Consider the following 16,477-nt stretch of genomic DNA (forward strand, 5'->3'; position numbering starts at 1 on the left):
ACAGGTTTTATTGTCTTAGACTGGTTAGCTTAGTATAACAACCAAACTGGCAATCACAATATGTGTAGATTGTGATTTAAATTCTGTTAATAAAAATCTAACATACCCTTCTACCCAAAACAGTGTGTTTGGTTGAGGAATGTCATCACTGTGGCTGTAGTAGGTGTGTATTCGAATTTCTCGCTTGTTTTCTGGAAGAAAGTGAACTCTTTTAGCATTTTAATGCTTTAAAATAACCTTTGAAGCCACTAAAGAGGATGTCTTCTCATGTATGTGTTCTTACATTTGCTACTTTTAGTCTTGGCTCTATACAGTTTTCCACAGTGGTGAGGCCTGTTTTGAATGGTTGCATCTGCTTAATTGAAGAGGTGTCCTGAGCTCATTCAATGCAATGGCTGCTCATCATGTCTGGACGCTCCTAATCCATTTTGAACCTTACATGGTATGGTTTGACCCCTTCATGTAAGCCTTTGTCTACAAACAGATACTCATTTGTTATTTTAAACCTCATTTAGTCAATGTCTCCTTTTATTTTTGTTTCTTGACTTACTTCACAGACCAGACTGGTACACATCAGTTTTCAATCAATATAAGAATGTCTATAGAAATCGACTTGCAAACTGTTGTCTATGACAGCAGAGGGGAAAGAACTATAATGCATGATGGCAGCAATTACAGAAAACCTGTCCTGCAGGTGCATGCGTGTGCAGGCCCGTGCAGTCAACAAGTCATGTGGTGGTGTTGAAGTCGATCAGCACAGTCTTCTACCTAATCTTTGTGAAAGCCAGGGCCTTTATGTGCACGTTCCGAAGCTGTCATGACACGCATCCAGTAGCCATTGGGATTTCCAGATGGCTGTTTCTTCTACTAATGTCCACAGAGCCCTAAAAGCCTACAGCAGGGGTGTCGAACTTGTTTTTACCAGGGGCCACATCAGCCTCCTGGGTGCCTTTGAAGGGCCAAATGTAATTTTAGTAACTACTCCTACATTTATACAGTCCTAAAATTACATTTGGCCCTTCAAAGGCACCCAGGAGGCTGATGTGGCCCCCAGTGACAATGAGTTTGACACCCCTGGCCTCCAGCATCTGGCTGGAAAATTTGGGAAGGGGTCATCAAGGGAGACAGACAGGCTCAGAATCCCCAAATGCTTTATTGTCATGGCTCTGGGGGTTCGCTGAGATTTTTCTGCAGTTTTTCTCAACCTTTGCTCCAGAGAGTTTGTGGATGCTCTTTGGCTTCATTCAAAGTGTCACCAATAGATGTGGGCAATGCAGTCGCAGAAGTGGGAGGAAGGTGAATTGCCCGGAGTGTCTGCAGGGCACAGTTAGGGTGTTCCACTTTGCCAAAACATAAAATTAAATTAGTCATAGTAAGACCACCATCCTTGATTATGAATGGAGGCAGAACATGGTGAATAGCCAACCTTGTAAGTCATTTTTAAATAGACCAAAAAAAGCGCATTGGAACACAGCAAGGGTCTTTCCTTCTCCCACCTACAGATTCTCCCAGTATTCCTCAGGAAAAACAAATACAGTGCAATCCCCTAGAAGAAGGGTTAGCAGCTTTTCAGTGGTGGAGAAACAGACTGTATTTTTCCTTTTCAGATTAGGGTTTAAGTCCCTTGGAAAAAACAGCTGGAACCAGAAGATAGTGCCCCTCGATTGCAAGGTGTGCTTGTTTGGCCACAACAGTGAAATACCACTTCTGAAGGAGGCCAAGATTTCCAATTTCTGCTGAACTCACAACTGTGCGAGATTCATGGGTTGAGAATAGCAGCTTCTCGCAGATGTATTTCTTGCTGCACGATGTTCAAAAGTCTGTCAGTTGCTTTCTTTAAAGGTTGTAGGGTTACAGCATTTCTCTGCATTAATCGTTGCTCTAGAAGAACACAGTGGATATTTTTTTTTTCATAAGTATAGCCTATTTATTTTTTTAGATATTTCTAAAACACAAGGATAAAGGCATGTCAAAGTGTACACCAAATCTGATGTTAAAGATTTCACCACAAAGAGGTGAAAAAAACCCCATTTTTTTCAACAGTAAAAGCACTAAGAACTCTCTTTCTTACTGTACTTTCTACTTATGCTTAATTATTACGCTAAAATGGAGCACAAAATACTTAGATTTGGGAGGAATTGGTTAGTTTGAGTTTTGCAAGTTAGTCTCCAATGTCTAGTTTACTTAGGAAAGGTAAGGGAAGGATTGGCTGTTTCCATGGCACTGTCCTTATTTATCCTTTTACTCCTACAAGGGATTTCCAGGGATGGCTGCTGGCAAGGGAAGCCCTAGAAGTGCAGCTCCATTACTGTTTTAGTGTTAAAACACATCACAAGGTATCCACACAGATGGCCTCTCATCTGCTGGATCTGTAGTTTCCAGGAGGGAATATTGAGAGCAGAAGTATCTGTATCTCAATCTCTCATATTTTTACTATCAGGAAACCCTGTCTCAGCCTTCTGCTGTAGTGCCTTCAGTGTCTGATTTAGTGCTAATTATACCAGAACACCAGGGAAAAAAATACCAAGTTTAACAAGAAATCTGCCAATTCTGGAAAATAGTATGACCCCAAACAGGAGATAAAATGTAAAATTTTCCAAAAATAAGATGCTTCATGCTGCTGTATAGCAACGAAGAGGTCTGCTAGACTGCTAGTAAATGAGAAGATAAATTAAGAATTAGAGATAGCAGCAGTTTCAAGTATTTCTTAAGACAAATAGAAGAGTAATGCTGCAGGTGGAAATCTGTTTTCCAGGGGACAGAAAGTATTAGAGAAGCACAAGCTGGTGCCAGAGTAGGTGCTGACTGACATTCCCAAGCACAATTATCCCTGGAGAGATGGGAGTTACAGCAGTGGTGATGGGGGAACCCTTCCTATCTCAGTTCTCAAGATTGCAGTCAGCAGAGCCCTTGCTGGTGGTTGTCAGAGAGCTGCCTGGTCAGAAGTGCTGTTTCTTATTTGAAACTATTAAACCAAGTCAAAAGACAAACAATGTTTTATTTTGGGTTGTTGTGGGCTTTTTGGCATGAATTTTTCTTTGGACTAACTGATGTTGGTACTATGAATATATGCTATATACGGCAGTCTGTCCATTAAGCTGCAGTCCCTGTTGATAGAAGTATAAACTTAAGTGTTTAAGGTGGTTGTAATTAGAAGTTAAGCTGGGAAGTAAGAGCTATTACCATGGCTTTATAAGAAATGACCAATGTAAGAAACCAGCAGCCTGGGGAAAGTGATTGTGGTATGTAAGGTAAAAGGAGGATTAGTTTCCTCCACAACAGGTCTCACCTAGGGAAGGGGACAGAGCCTGGAGGGTCAAAAAGGGCTGGATCCTTATTCTCACTTTTGAGAGTTTTTCAAGTTTGATGGTCAATTTTCCATTAATTATTTCCAAAAATGTGCTCTCCCCTAAATAAGTGTTAATCAGGCTAAAAAATGAACTCTGGCTACAGCAGATGGTGATAATCTGCCACCCCAGAAGATGCTGGAGAACTCCAGTGTCACTGTCTCATTGGGTGGAGTGTTCAAGCAAGTTGCCAGCGTGCAGCTGCAGAAGACCTACAAGAGCATGGCTGGCTGGGCAGCCCAAGTTGGCCAGCTCATGCCACTTGCCAGGAGTTTGATGGTGCCCGGAGAAGTGTCCTTGAGCTCCCAGTGGTGCTGTTAGCTACCCATGTCTCATGCAGCCCCTGCAGCCTGCAGATGGTTTCACCTCTGAACTGACCTGGGGCACACTTACTGATTGCAGAAGTGTTTGACTGGGTTTTGTGTTTGTTTGAAGAGGAGAGTTGACTCTTAAGCTATTTTGAAAGCTTTGCTGGGGGCCTGATCATCACATCAAGTGACTCTAAACATCAGCAGAGAGTCTGCTACACTTCTCCTGTGATAAGACCGAAGACCAGCTGCCAGGCACAGCACTGGTTTCTGTTACTGGGTTGCAGATCCAGGACAGAATGAGACTTAAAAGGATTCAGAAGGACTTGAGCCACCTCAGTTACCAAAACCCATCATCAGCTCATGTTTTAAGTTGAAACTTGTTCACTACACTTAGGAGAAAAAAAAAAAGCACATCCTTTTGCTCTTGCCAGCCTTGGTGTATCTGCCTGTTCATCCCAATGAAGGCTGAAACCCAGATTGTAAGTCCAAAGCTGCTGCTTACCTCCTTAGCCAATTCAAGCAGCAACATGTTGTTGGGCCAATGAGAGGGGGAACTTACTGCATCAAAACTAATCTGTGTCTGTAGCCACTATACTGAATTGAATTGCTTTTTGTTCTGGCTTGCACAAAACCAACCCCCAGCATGCCTGAGAATCTCCAACAGCCTTTACCATTGCAGGGCTGAGACTGAGCCTTCTCAGCTGAGCAACAGCCACCCTGTATCACAAACTGTAACACTCTGTAGTGGAGCAATACCAGCTACTTCTGAGCTCTTCTTCAGCTTCACTACATGTCAACTCAGGGCCTCCCAGTAGTTTTCTGGGTCTCAGTTTTGCTGCAGCTGATAGCATGCTGGTTTATTACAAACTGGCTCCAAAGCCTTGCCTACTACCAGTGGTTCCCTAGTCCTGTCCCATTTGGGACCATAAGTTCAGATTGTTGTTTACTGTTCTGCCAAGCTATTTATGGAATTTCGTGATGCAGAAATTCAGCTGTAAGTATTGCATGCTCAAACAATTGAACCTATCCCACCTCTTCCCACACCAATCCTGCTCATAATTTTCAATACTCTTAGTGGAGGAGCTGCCCACATCTGAGAGCCACAGAGCCAGTCTGCATAGGGAGACCAACTGACTGAGGCAGTTGCCTTCTTCTCCATTTGGATATGTCTCTCCAAAGAAGTAAGCTGAATTTTAAAATCAGTGGCCTGCCATGCTCCCACCACCTCCAGCAGAGCTCGGGGTTCCTACTGAAGCCCTCTTTCTCATCTAGCTCTGCTTCTTGCTTTGGTTGGCACTGACAAAAGTGGCAGCATCTTCAGAGAAGAAAAGTAAGGTTTTCTTTATTTTTTCTCTCCCTGCTCCTTCCTTCCTTCCTTCCTTCCTTCCTTCCTTCCTTCCTTCCTTCCTTCCTTCCTTCCTTCTCTTTTTCTCTCTCTGTATCTTTCTCTCCCTCTCCTCTCCTCTCCTCTCCTCTCCTCTCCTCTCCTCTCCTCTCCTCTCCTCTCCTCTCCTCTCCTCTCCTCTCCTCTCCTCTCTCTCCCCTCTCCTCTCCCTCTCCCTCTCCCTCTCTCTCCCTCTCCCTCTCCCTCTCCCTCTCCCTCTCCCTCTCCCTCTCCCTCTCTCTCTCCCTCTCCCTCTCCCTCTCCCTCTTGATTTATCTCTTTCTCTCTTCTTGCTGTCTTTTTGAAATCACACATAGAATGATATAAATATTCTTGCAATAAGCAGACAAATCCTTTTAGTACAAGAGACTAAGCTCACTCCTGCTGTGGCTCCTGCACAAACATGTGCTCCTGTGGGGCAGCCCCACAGACTTTGGTAAGAACCCGAAACATGCAGGTCATATTGTACAAAAGTTACCGTTTCTACATCCAGAGTGTTTCCTATTTCATTACATGTTGTGATAGCTACAAACGAAAGCATTAAAGCCCCAGTTCTGCAGCACTTTCGTGGGCAGAAGCTGTGGCAGGTGGTGCCTGGGCTGGGCACAGGGGCAGATCCACAGAGACAACTCTGCACATTTTAAATTCTTTCTTTGCTAGGTACAGTCCCAGCAAGATTGTATCTATAGCAAGTCCATGGAGTATATGCACTTCCCCTTATAACTAAGCAACAGTGTAACACTGATTCCCAGCGGTAACTGAAGTGATACAGTATCACATGCTGGCAGGAGTCAGGTATCTCACATATGCAAATATATATTGCTTTTTATATTATATCTTTGATGTTAAGTCAGATGAATTTGAAAGCTAAGGATATGATTCATCTCAGTACCTTTAGCTGTGTGAAAAGGAGGTGCCTACTCTGAGCTCTTCACCCAGGCTTCCTGAAAGTTAATGCAGAGAGAAGGGAACTTCTGCTCCTCCTGGTTCCTGCTGGGATGGGCGTCCCTGTGGGCTGTAGGTGACAGGTGACTGGCATCGGTGGGGTGTGTGGCACTCGGGTGGCTAGCGCTAGCTGGGGGAAATTCTGCCTTGTACAGTCTGTTTACTCACATGGGAAGCCTGAATATTACTTGTTCTGCATATCCAGAAGGTGTTTATTAAAAAGTAAGTCTGTGCACAGACATAAAGATTTTCTGCTCCAGACCTGTGTTTGGAAAGCATGCAAGGTAGTCTCTCTTTTATGCAGGATACAGTAAATCTGATCATGAAATAATATGTTGGCATAAGAGAATGGGAAGTATTCTCTTTATTTCATTTAGTAAGACTATTCTAGATATGAAACTATATAATTCTAATGTATATTCCTAAAAACAATTTCGGAAGGACTTTGTCTTTTTCAGGGCTGAAAAAATCATCTGCAGGAAAAACATTTTTTTAACTTGAAATTGTAATTAGCTTCTTCAAATGTAAGTAGCAGTTCTACCATACTCTGTTTTCCTACTGATTAATTTATGTCTGGTTTTTTTTAGTATGAAGTCATATTTATTTCAAATTCACCAGTATAAAGAATTGTTACAAGCTCCAGAAATCAAGATTCTAGTGTTATAAATACATAGCTAGACACAGTCCTTTCCTGAGCACTTACTGTCAAAACAGACAAGACAGAAATGGAGATGATGATGAAGAAGAGCTGAAGTGACTTACTAAAAGTCATGTAATTGTCCCTCCTCACAGGTTCCAGTGCAGGGAAAAAGCTGCTGGCTGGGACTGCACATGGATTAGCTTACCCTACAGTTAGCTTGGCCTTTCCAGTTCAAAAAAAAGGTTCCTCAGGGAGAAAAAAACAAATGGTTTATATTCAAACATGGAATATCCTGAGCAATAATTTTATGATTTTTAGCATCATTAGCATGACAAAAGATTTTGTGATGAATAGTTGTGGTTGCCACATCCTTGTTAGCAATCTGTACTAACACCCAAGTAAAATACTAGATGAAGGCTGCTAAGTATGATCTTTTTGTAAAAAAAAGTGTACAAATATGACATAATTTGAGACTCTTGTTTGACAGCCCAGTTATATTCTGGCCCTGTGCCAAATTCCCCACTCAGCCTTGAGTGTTCCTTTGTTGAGAACATTTGTGAAGATTCCTCATGCTAATCCACTGAAAAGATAGCTGGTGCTCTGAGCCCTGAAACCACTTGAGGTTTGGTCAGAAAATAAGTCTGACTTCAGAGTTCCCAGTATTGACACTAAAAGATTGTGACACCTCTTCTGTTGGTTCATATTTGTTTAAAAAAAAATGTAAATGGATTAATTTTGTAGCAGCAGGCTTTATGCCAATTCAAGGGCCTAGCTTCATGCCAGACCTTGTATTATCCATCCTTCAGTGGTCAACATAAAATCAGGAAAAGCCATGAACTGGCTCTGGCAGAGTCAGCAGGCCCATACTGGCATGGACCAGAATGTGTAGTTACCCAGCAGAGTAATGGCATGAGGCATGGTGGCGTTGCAGCCCAAGGGTAGACAGGGTAGTTTGGGTTGGGTTTGTGGGGGTTTTTTTAAGGCTAGTCACATGGCAAACTGACAAAAAGCCTCTTAGTCCTGGAAGCCCTAATAATTATGTCTCTGTGCTTGGCTAACAAAGTTGTGTTGTTTTCAGGGAGGATGAGCAATGGGAGAGGCCTCACATCTGCCTGCAAAACACCAAATGGACCTACCCTGGGAGCACAGCCTGTGTGTTGCTTTGCTGCATGGCCAAGCCCTAGGGTTGGACTAGATGACCTTTGAAAGTCCCTTCCAACCCAAACTATTCTATGATTCTATGAAGTTTGGCCTTTGCGCTTCTTTCCCCTCATTTTGGGTGAAGGGCTTGAGTCAGTCATCATTCATTGCCTTTGGGATACCAGAGGTGGCTTTGGCCTCTCCGCTGATGCAGATGGGGCTTTTACTGTCCTATCAACCATTAAAGCAGTATCTGCAGCCATCATTTCTGGTTGTTGAACCACAATAAAAGAGTACAGTGAAGGGCACTTGGTTGCCAAAGTCATCCATTTCTGAGCTGAAACTGAAACACTAATTGCTAGGCATTAACTGCTGTTGGCTTAACACTTCATGAGTCAATTCACATTTCTGTAAGTAGTTTTATATACTACTCCCTTGCAATCCCCATAGGTGTTCATAAGCAGGATTTGAGGAGAAAAGTTTCATTGTTACTATTAGCATTATCATTACAGTTGCTAATTGCCTGTAGAGGAGTTGTGTTTAACCCAGCCCAGGTTGCAATGTGTTAGATCAGGACCTGGAAGATTCCCAGCATGGCAGCCAGCTGCTGTGGAGCAGGGAAGATGGATTTCCAGTGCAGCCTGGGGCAGATCACTTCAGCTCTTTTCCAGGTGGGTCTGACACCCAGAAGCAGCCTGTTTGCTCTGTGTTTCTCCAGATGGTTGCCCTGCTGCAGGTGTCCAGCCTCAACTTTTTCTTCCTCTATCTGTTGCTACTGTAAAGAAAGAAATGGATAACATCAACAAAATTTTCATTATTTATCAGAAAATAAATATCTTATTTCAAGTCTATCATGAAGTGACTTCTGTGTCATGGCCTCATGGTAGTTTCAGTAGATCTTCCTGATGCTATAGATAAAAATTATGCTGGAGGAAAGGGAATAATCCAGTGCTAAAACATATGTTTCCGAGCTCACCGTTGAGCATTTTCATAAGTTTAATCATATCTGATGTATCAAAGAATTTATCACTTGTAGCATATAGTTAAAATCCCTGTAGTATAATATAGCAGTAACTTGTACAAATTCATATGGAAAAGTGCAAGCAATAGTTTTTTATGTTTACAGTATTATCAAATATTTTATGTTTGATGGCAGTTTGGGGAAAAGGAAAGCTATTGAATTAGTTTAGAATAATTCCTCATTTGTATTCTCTAAACTGGGCAAACAGTCTTTGACTTCTTTATAACAGACATTTTATGAGCACTGTAGCTTCACCCACCCACAGCAAGGAAAATAACTAACAATTGTGTTTTAAGGGCTGTGTCACATGCATGTGCGTTGTGTGTGTGAATACTGTACTGTTACAGTTCCCTGAAGAGAAATACAGCAGTTGTAGATCCTACTTTCTAAACTCATCTCCTGGGATGAAAATAGAAGCTCACTAGTTATCTCTGCTGCTACTTATCAGATTACTTTCTTTGGGTTTTTTTGAGAAAAAGAGGTGCCCAGTTGTAATTTTCATACAAACATTCCCTCCCTGAAATCCTTGCAGAAAAATAAGTAGAAATATTCGTTAAAACCAAAATATTTTAAAATACATTGTGATGTCTCTTGCTTGTCAGATGTAGCCAGCACTGGCCCTCATTTGCCAACAGAATTACTTCTCAAGTCCTAATATTTATTTTAGACTGGGGACTTTTCCGGAGGGGATATGCCCTGATTATTGTATGTCAGTAGTGGAAGTATTGAAACACTACTTCTACACCAAACCAAAACTAAGTTAAATTCACTTCATATACAAAGGAACACAAATATCACAGATATTCACCTCCTTACTTCATTTCCATTACAGAGATATTGCTGCTTTGCTTATAGCTTGCATTTTAAGAACATTTTTCCATTTAGCTTAGCAAAGGAGTTGTCTGCAGTGATTTTCTCTTCACATTTTATAAAAGGAACATCTTTCATTCATTGGTACTTCTGAATCATATATTCAGCATTTAATTATTTTAGGTCTGCATTCTGAAATGAAATTCTGATCTTGCATGCAATGTCCAGTGAGTGTCATAACCCAGGTCAAAAGTCCCTGCGGGACGTTCACTGCATGGTTATGTGTGGGATGCCAACACCGACCTACATGGTCGTGAGTCTCTCCTGGGCCAGGTAGCCTGAAGCACTGCCTCTGTCATCAGTCCCGCCAGCTCCCTCCTTGGATCCATGTATCAGTATAGATAGTATAGGTCTATAGATATATAGATCTATGTATCATGATCCTCTACCTGTATGTGGGATGCTCCAGTACTGCTGTGGTGAATATCTTTGGACCAGTGATAACCACTGAATACACTCTGTTAGTTTAGCTTGGGTTGTTCCAGAATCCAAACCCTGTGGAAGCCCTCATTCTGAATTAAACTTCTTAAACTGAACTTTATTTTAAGCAGCGTGAGAAATTTAGCATATAAATCTCTCCTTGATTTCCCTACTGCATTTTAGTGTTCTTTGGGATTTAGGTCAGTAAATTTTTATTGTTTATGAGACCCCTTCTTCTACCTCCTCACCCTTCTTCTGGGATTCCCTTCTATGTTACTCTCTTCATCTAATTGGGGAATATCTCTCCCTCTCTCTAACCTTTGAAGTGCAATTTCTTCAGCTCCATTTGGTCCATCAGTGGAAAAGGTCATTCTTGCCCATAAAACCTCTGTCTTTTAGTCTGTTCTCAATGTCTCAGCTTTTGGCAAACACTTGGATAGCCTGGATACTTATCTGGGCCTTTTAATTTGTTTTGTATTCCCGTGTTGGTATAGTTCTGTACTCTACACTTGCCTCCATCCAGCTCCCTGGGAAAAAAAAAGTCCTTCCTGGTAGTGCACATTCTTTAGCATTCTCTCTCTCTTCTTGATTCGAAGTAATAAATGACTTCTCTTTCTCCTCTTTACTCTTTTGCATGACAGGATTCTTACAAGCCTTTAGCTATTTTGCAGCTCTCAGAGGGAAAGGATTGTACACAGATTTCTTCAGTCCCATCAGAGCACGTCGATATATTCGGGATTGTACTGTTCCCCCACAGTGCCAAAACAAACTTTGGCACCTGGTAACCCTGCCTGGGCTGCAACTGCTTCTTTCCAACCGTGACACATCACAGAGCATCACCTCCAAGGCCAAGGATGTGGCAACCATGACTATTCATCATGAAATCTCTCACCATGGGAGGTAATGATGGCTCACCATCACGCTGCCTGTCATACAGTCTGGCTGTATCCCTCCTGGACCTTGCCTGTGCTTGTAGTCATGTGTCACTTTCACACATGAAGTTGCATCCTGGCAGTGAGAAGGAAAGAGGCTGAAAAAGTGCTTGGATTAGATAAAAGTCTGGCATTGCTGTTAGTAGCTACACATACATACAGGAGCACAATTCTCTGCAAATTATGCCTTAGTTGGCCACTCTTATTCCCTTCCTCTGGCAAAACGAGACTGGTAAAAAAAAAAGAAGGACACTGAATCCACTGTAGATGGCTCTTTTACACAAACATTTTGCTGCTTACACCTTCCTCTGTCTAAAAGAACTGTGACAGAAGGATTTGGTCTGAATAACTGCAGCCTTGCTCAATATACAGCACATGCTTTCCTGGGAAAATGCATTTTATGCACCACAGCTTCAAACTCTAAAAGTCCTCCTAGTCAGCTAGAAATAGACTGTTTGTGTTTAAAAGGTAGATAAAAGGTTTTCCTTTCCTGAAACATGCTTCTAATTATGAACAAACTGGATGACACTTTTCCTTGAAAGATGCATTTAGCTGGATGTTTTTGTCTGAAAGGAGAAAAATGTTCAAGAACCTGATCAAAATTCAGACACCAATTATGGAAGTCATTCTTTAGTTTGAAGAATTCAAACAGGATTTCTACACTGATTACTCTGAAATGCAAAAAAACCCAACAACTTGAAAACCCCCCAGAGGACAAAACTTCCAACCAGAGAGAAACAACCAGTCTTGCAAATAATTGTTTCCTTTTGGCTCATTTAAAAATTCAACTCAACATTTTTTCACATATAGCTACCAAGCTCTTAGTTAAAAATTTCAAGATAATCTGCTTCTGGCCTTCAGTGACACAAACATGCTCCTCTATCTGTTTGGACCAGCACATATTATCCTCTAATCTAAAATCATTGGCCAAGTGCATTGGCACTCAGAGCTCAAGGGTTTGATGCCACTGACCCCAGTGCCCTTGCTCCTGAGATGAAGTCAGCCAGACCCCAGCGTGGCTGCGCTGCTGTTCATCTGTTCACGTGGCAACCTGCCCACTGTCAAGGGCTTATGCCAGGCTTCATGTCTCCTCAGTGCCAATCCAGGCAGGGTTTTGGTGAGCATCCCGTGAGGTGGGCATAGATAGCTCTGTTCCTGTCTCAGGCACTACTGTATTTGGGCAGCTGAGGTGTGGGGCTGTTCAAGCACACAGGCATCAGTAGGATGTCTGATATCCCAAAACAGATGGGAGTCTTGGGAGTTACAGAAGCCTTCATTCACTCTCCTGACTTTCTTTCCTGCAGCGTTACCTGGTGAGTGGCTACTGAACCTCAAAGGGAGCCAGGGGCAGTGCCTGGGAGGGTGCCAGTCCTGGCTCTGCAGGTGGTGGCTGGTGGAGCCAGGACCACATCCCACCAGTACACCAAGGCCCATGGCCGCTGCAGTGTGCTGCAGCAAGCTGGTGTGTCACGCTGTTTTCTTATGTACCTGCCAGCAAGAAATACAGAAAGCTTTTGCTAGACTGATCCTTTGAAAGCAGCAAGAAGCTTTGAGATGGCATAGGGAGAGCAAGTGCTGTTACTGGGTATAAAGCTGATTTTATAAAAGGAAAAGGAGTTGTTGTAATCTTGCACAGTGTGAAACACCTGAAAAAGGCCATAAGGTCTTGACCGCCATTTTGCAACATGCCGCTCCTCAGGCCACATCTGCAGAATGATAAAAAATGCTAGTAAATACCTCTCTGTGCCTCTCTTCTAATTGAAAATAAGTTCCTTTACAACTAGGTATCCTTTAGCAAAATACACAAGATGCATACATTAGAGTGCTGTACTGGATAGAGCACAAGAGGTATCTATACATTTTTTCAGACATACACTAACTTTGAAGACAGTCCAACTTTTCCAGACTTATCCATCCTACTTTGATGGACAATCAATGTCCAGAATGTCTCCTGAAATGTTTTTATCCTGTATAGTCAATACTCACCAAATAGTGATGGGATTGAAAACATTATATCTGGTTTCGATCAGCTCAGGAGCAGGATAATGGCCAACTTGTCAGATAATTCATTTGCAATGAATAATTTAGTCATAATTATAATCAGCCAAAGTTTTAATCCTTTATATCTTTCACTAATCAACCTTGCTTAGCATATGGGGAATCAAGATAAATTTGCTGTTTTAATTAGAAAATCAAAAGCCTTTATATGCTTGTTGGTTGATGACAGGCCTCATAAAAGCATGTCACCGAACTGCTGATGTTTCAGAAATTCTGTCTTATACAATGCAGCTCCTTGATTACATGAGTTGTTTTTAATCATGAGATTAAACTCTGCATGGGTGCCTGATGCCAGCACAGCAGCACTCCTGATTGTGTTCTTTGACCCCGTCCATCTTTTAGACACCAGGGTTCATTGCTCTGTGGTACCCAGGATGTGCTCTGAAGTGACAAGGCAAAGATCGCATGGCACTTTATGGTAGGCTCTCATTTTTCAGGTGCCCTCAATGGGCTTAGTTCCTTTTCAAACAGATTTAAGATGCTCCAGAGAATACGATCCACTTCTGGTAAAATATGCAAAAGAAAAAAAGGTTTTATGGTATTTTACCACCAGATATACCAGCTTTTAGAGAAGTATCTTCCCCTTGACAGTGTGCTACTGTATTTTCCCGTGTTTTCTGAATAGCTAGACTAGAGAAGGTAAGGTGATTGTTAAAAATGTTAGCACAGGATGGAAAAATAAAAAAGGAGTCCTGGATCCCAGGCGGTGAGAAAGCAAGACAGGGAGTTGTATACTTACTCCAGAAAACCTAATAAAATAAATATGAAAACAAAAGATGTTTCATATTGAGGTGGACAGTTTTAAACTGTTTCCTTGTATTGAAGAAACCACCCTGGAAAGATGTGTCATAGTGGTCACAAAGGATCAGTCAGAGAGTCTTGAAGACTAGGAGTTTGAGAAGGATTGACCAGCACCCAGACCTACGACCACAGAAGGAAGTGCACCTCTTCCCTCCTCCTGCTTGCCATGTTATCTGTTTGCACCACCTCCAGTTGCGACTGCACTGCTAAATAAGGTGGGCCAAGGAGCCTCTCCCTGCTTCTGAGGCTGACTAGCACCCCAGAGCTCATCTTAACCAACATGACTTTTCTTACCCTCCAAGGCCACAGAGTAGGCACACTCAGCCTGTGTGCTGGGGGCATGCTTCCCCCAGACCATGTCCAGGCATTTCTCAGGGAGTACCAGGTGTCATGGCTCAGGGACCACACCAATAACTGAGTGACGTGGTTGGCTGACCCACAGCTCAAGCCCTTACCTGCCTTGTTTGATTTACCGGTAGACATACAGCCTTAATATTAATATCTGCTATGGTGTTGTAGTCTCCTACCAACAGACAAGTTAATGAAGATGTAGGAAAAGTGGGGAGAGGACCATTGACAACCCCACCCAACCCTAGAGAGAATAGCCCAAACAGTGGGGAGATGAGGAAGAAAAACCATTTTCCAGAGAAATTATATTTCCCATTGGAAAGGCACTTGTACAAGTAAGAGTTTCTCTTCCTTTTTCCCCCATTTCTCTTCCTCTTTTCCTATTCTAAATTAAGCAGAGTATGACAAAGGTTACACCACGGCCACACATCTCTCTCTCCCCAGACTGTCCAGCAATGTTTGTTCCTTTTTCAGACTTACAAGGGAGACTATATTAAATCAAAACAACCCATCTGTTGTCCCAGACCCATGGAGACAGACCTCTGGGTTCTTCAAAACTCAAAACCTTTATCCAAATCAGAAATACTTATTTAGGAAATGGAAACAAAAGTGAGAATTTTTTACTGCTTTAGGTCTGCCACTGAGAGAGGTGATATTGTCTAGGAGCAGCTCCCTACAGGCACTTTCTGGTTTTTTTGATGGCCCAACCTTCCTCATTTCCAGTTGTCTTTATAAGTGGTTCTTCCCAGTAGTATAATTTTTAATAGATTAAAAAACAACAAGAAAGAATATGACAGGATTTTCCATTTTTCTCTCCAGCTGTGGATCATAATTAGATACCCATGTGAAGTGTTCATAAATATGAGTGATCATTATCCTGATAATGATCCTGATAGTGGCACTGATGTGTGATAAATGCTATTCTAGCTTTTCATTTCTTGAAAACTTGACAAGTTGTCCATCCTTCTTGAAAACAACAACAAAAAAGAAGAGTACAAAGGACTTTAGATGTCGAACTCCAGAGTAGCAACTGGACATTTCCATGGTATTTTTGCTTCATAGTGATGACATCTGTTGCTTTCTCCATCCCCAGGAACCACAAGTAAGATGAGGTCACTGTCAGCTCTCAGACGGGAGACCTAAATTACTAGAGCAGAGGTGTTAAGGCTACAATGTTGGTGACTGACTCAGTACGTGACACATTTCCTTCTGAGACACCGTTGAATCAGTGCCCTGTTAGGATGCCAAGAGGTGTTGTTAGGGGCTGTCTCTGTCTCCTGAAACCAACAAGAAAGTCACTTGTTGACAGTGAGGTTCTTCAGCATTTACTGACTGACCTGGAGAGAAATTTCCCCAGAAGGAAACTGCAATATTTTTCTCTGACAGGAGCATCTCGCTCAGAATGGGCTGTGGTTATTCTCTGCACTGTGCTTGGGTTCTGGTAGGTCTCTGATCTTGGTAGCTCACAGCTGGTCCCATAGTCATCGCCCATTGTGTAGTAACTTGCAGCTACACAGGAGGTACCTTCCACCAGGTACTTCATAGTTTTTCCAGCATTGAAGCTCTGACAGTTAGTTATATTATACCATAGGTTTTTAGTCACTTGAGTGAAACATTTCACAATGGGAAGGACAGTGCAATTCATTTGTGTGGACAGTAAGGGGTTATAACCTTGACTTCCATAGACAAGAAGAATCTTCCCAAGTCTGAGAAAATAAAATCCCACAGCACGCTGCTTTGAGGATATAAACACTAACATGAATATTTTTTACTGATAGTGAAACAAAATTAATTGATGATGCACAAAAATATGTATGTTAAAATAATATTTAAAGCCCATGATATTAAGCAATGAAGAATCAATGTTTTAGCAAAAATCTGTCGTAGTAGTAAAATCTCCTACAAAGAAGTAATGTTTTTGTCAGGCCATCTGCAAAAACTAAAGAAACTTTTGAGCACACAGTATCTCCATCAGCTCTGACAAAGAAATGTCAAAAAACCCAGGCTAGAAACATTAACTTTTGATATAATGTTGTTAGACTGAGATAAGAATTGTTTGTCTGACAGCCTGTTCATTTAATTTAACTGTATCAGCTGATTTCATAAAAAAGTATTATGCCTACCTACAGACTTTATAGTAAGAAGTGAAATGTGAACCGTTACACCACACTGCTTATTTTAAGGGCAGCAATATTAGATCACATTACTTATGCAAGTAAACTTAGTTTCCTTGACATTCTATAACTATATACCATCTTGA

This window comes from Nesoenas mayeri (assembly GCF_963082525.1).
Source record: "Nesoenas mayeri genome assembly, chromosome: 1".
In the NCBI taxonomy this organism is placed as follows: Eukaryota; Metazoa; Chordata; class Aves; order Columbiformes; family Columbidae; genus Nesoenas; species Nesoenas mayeri.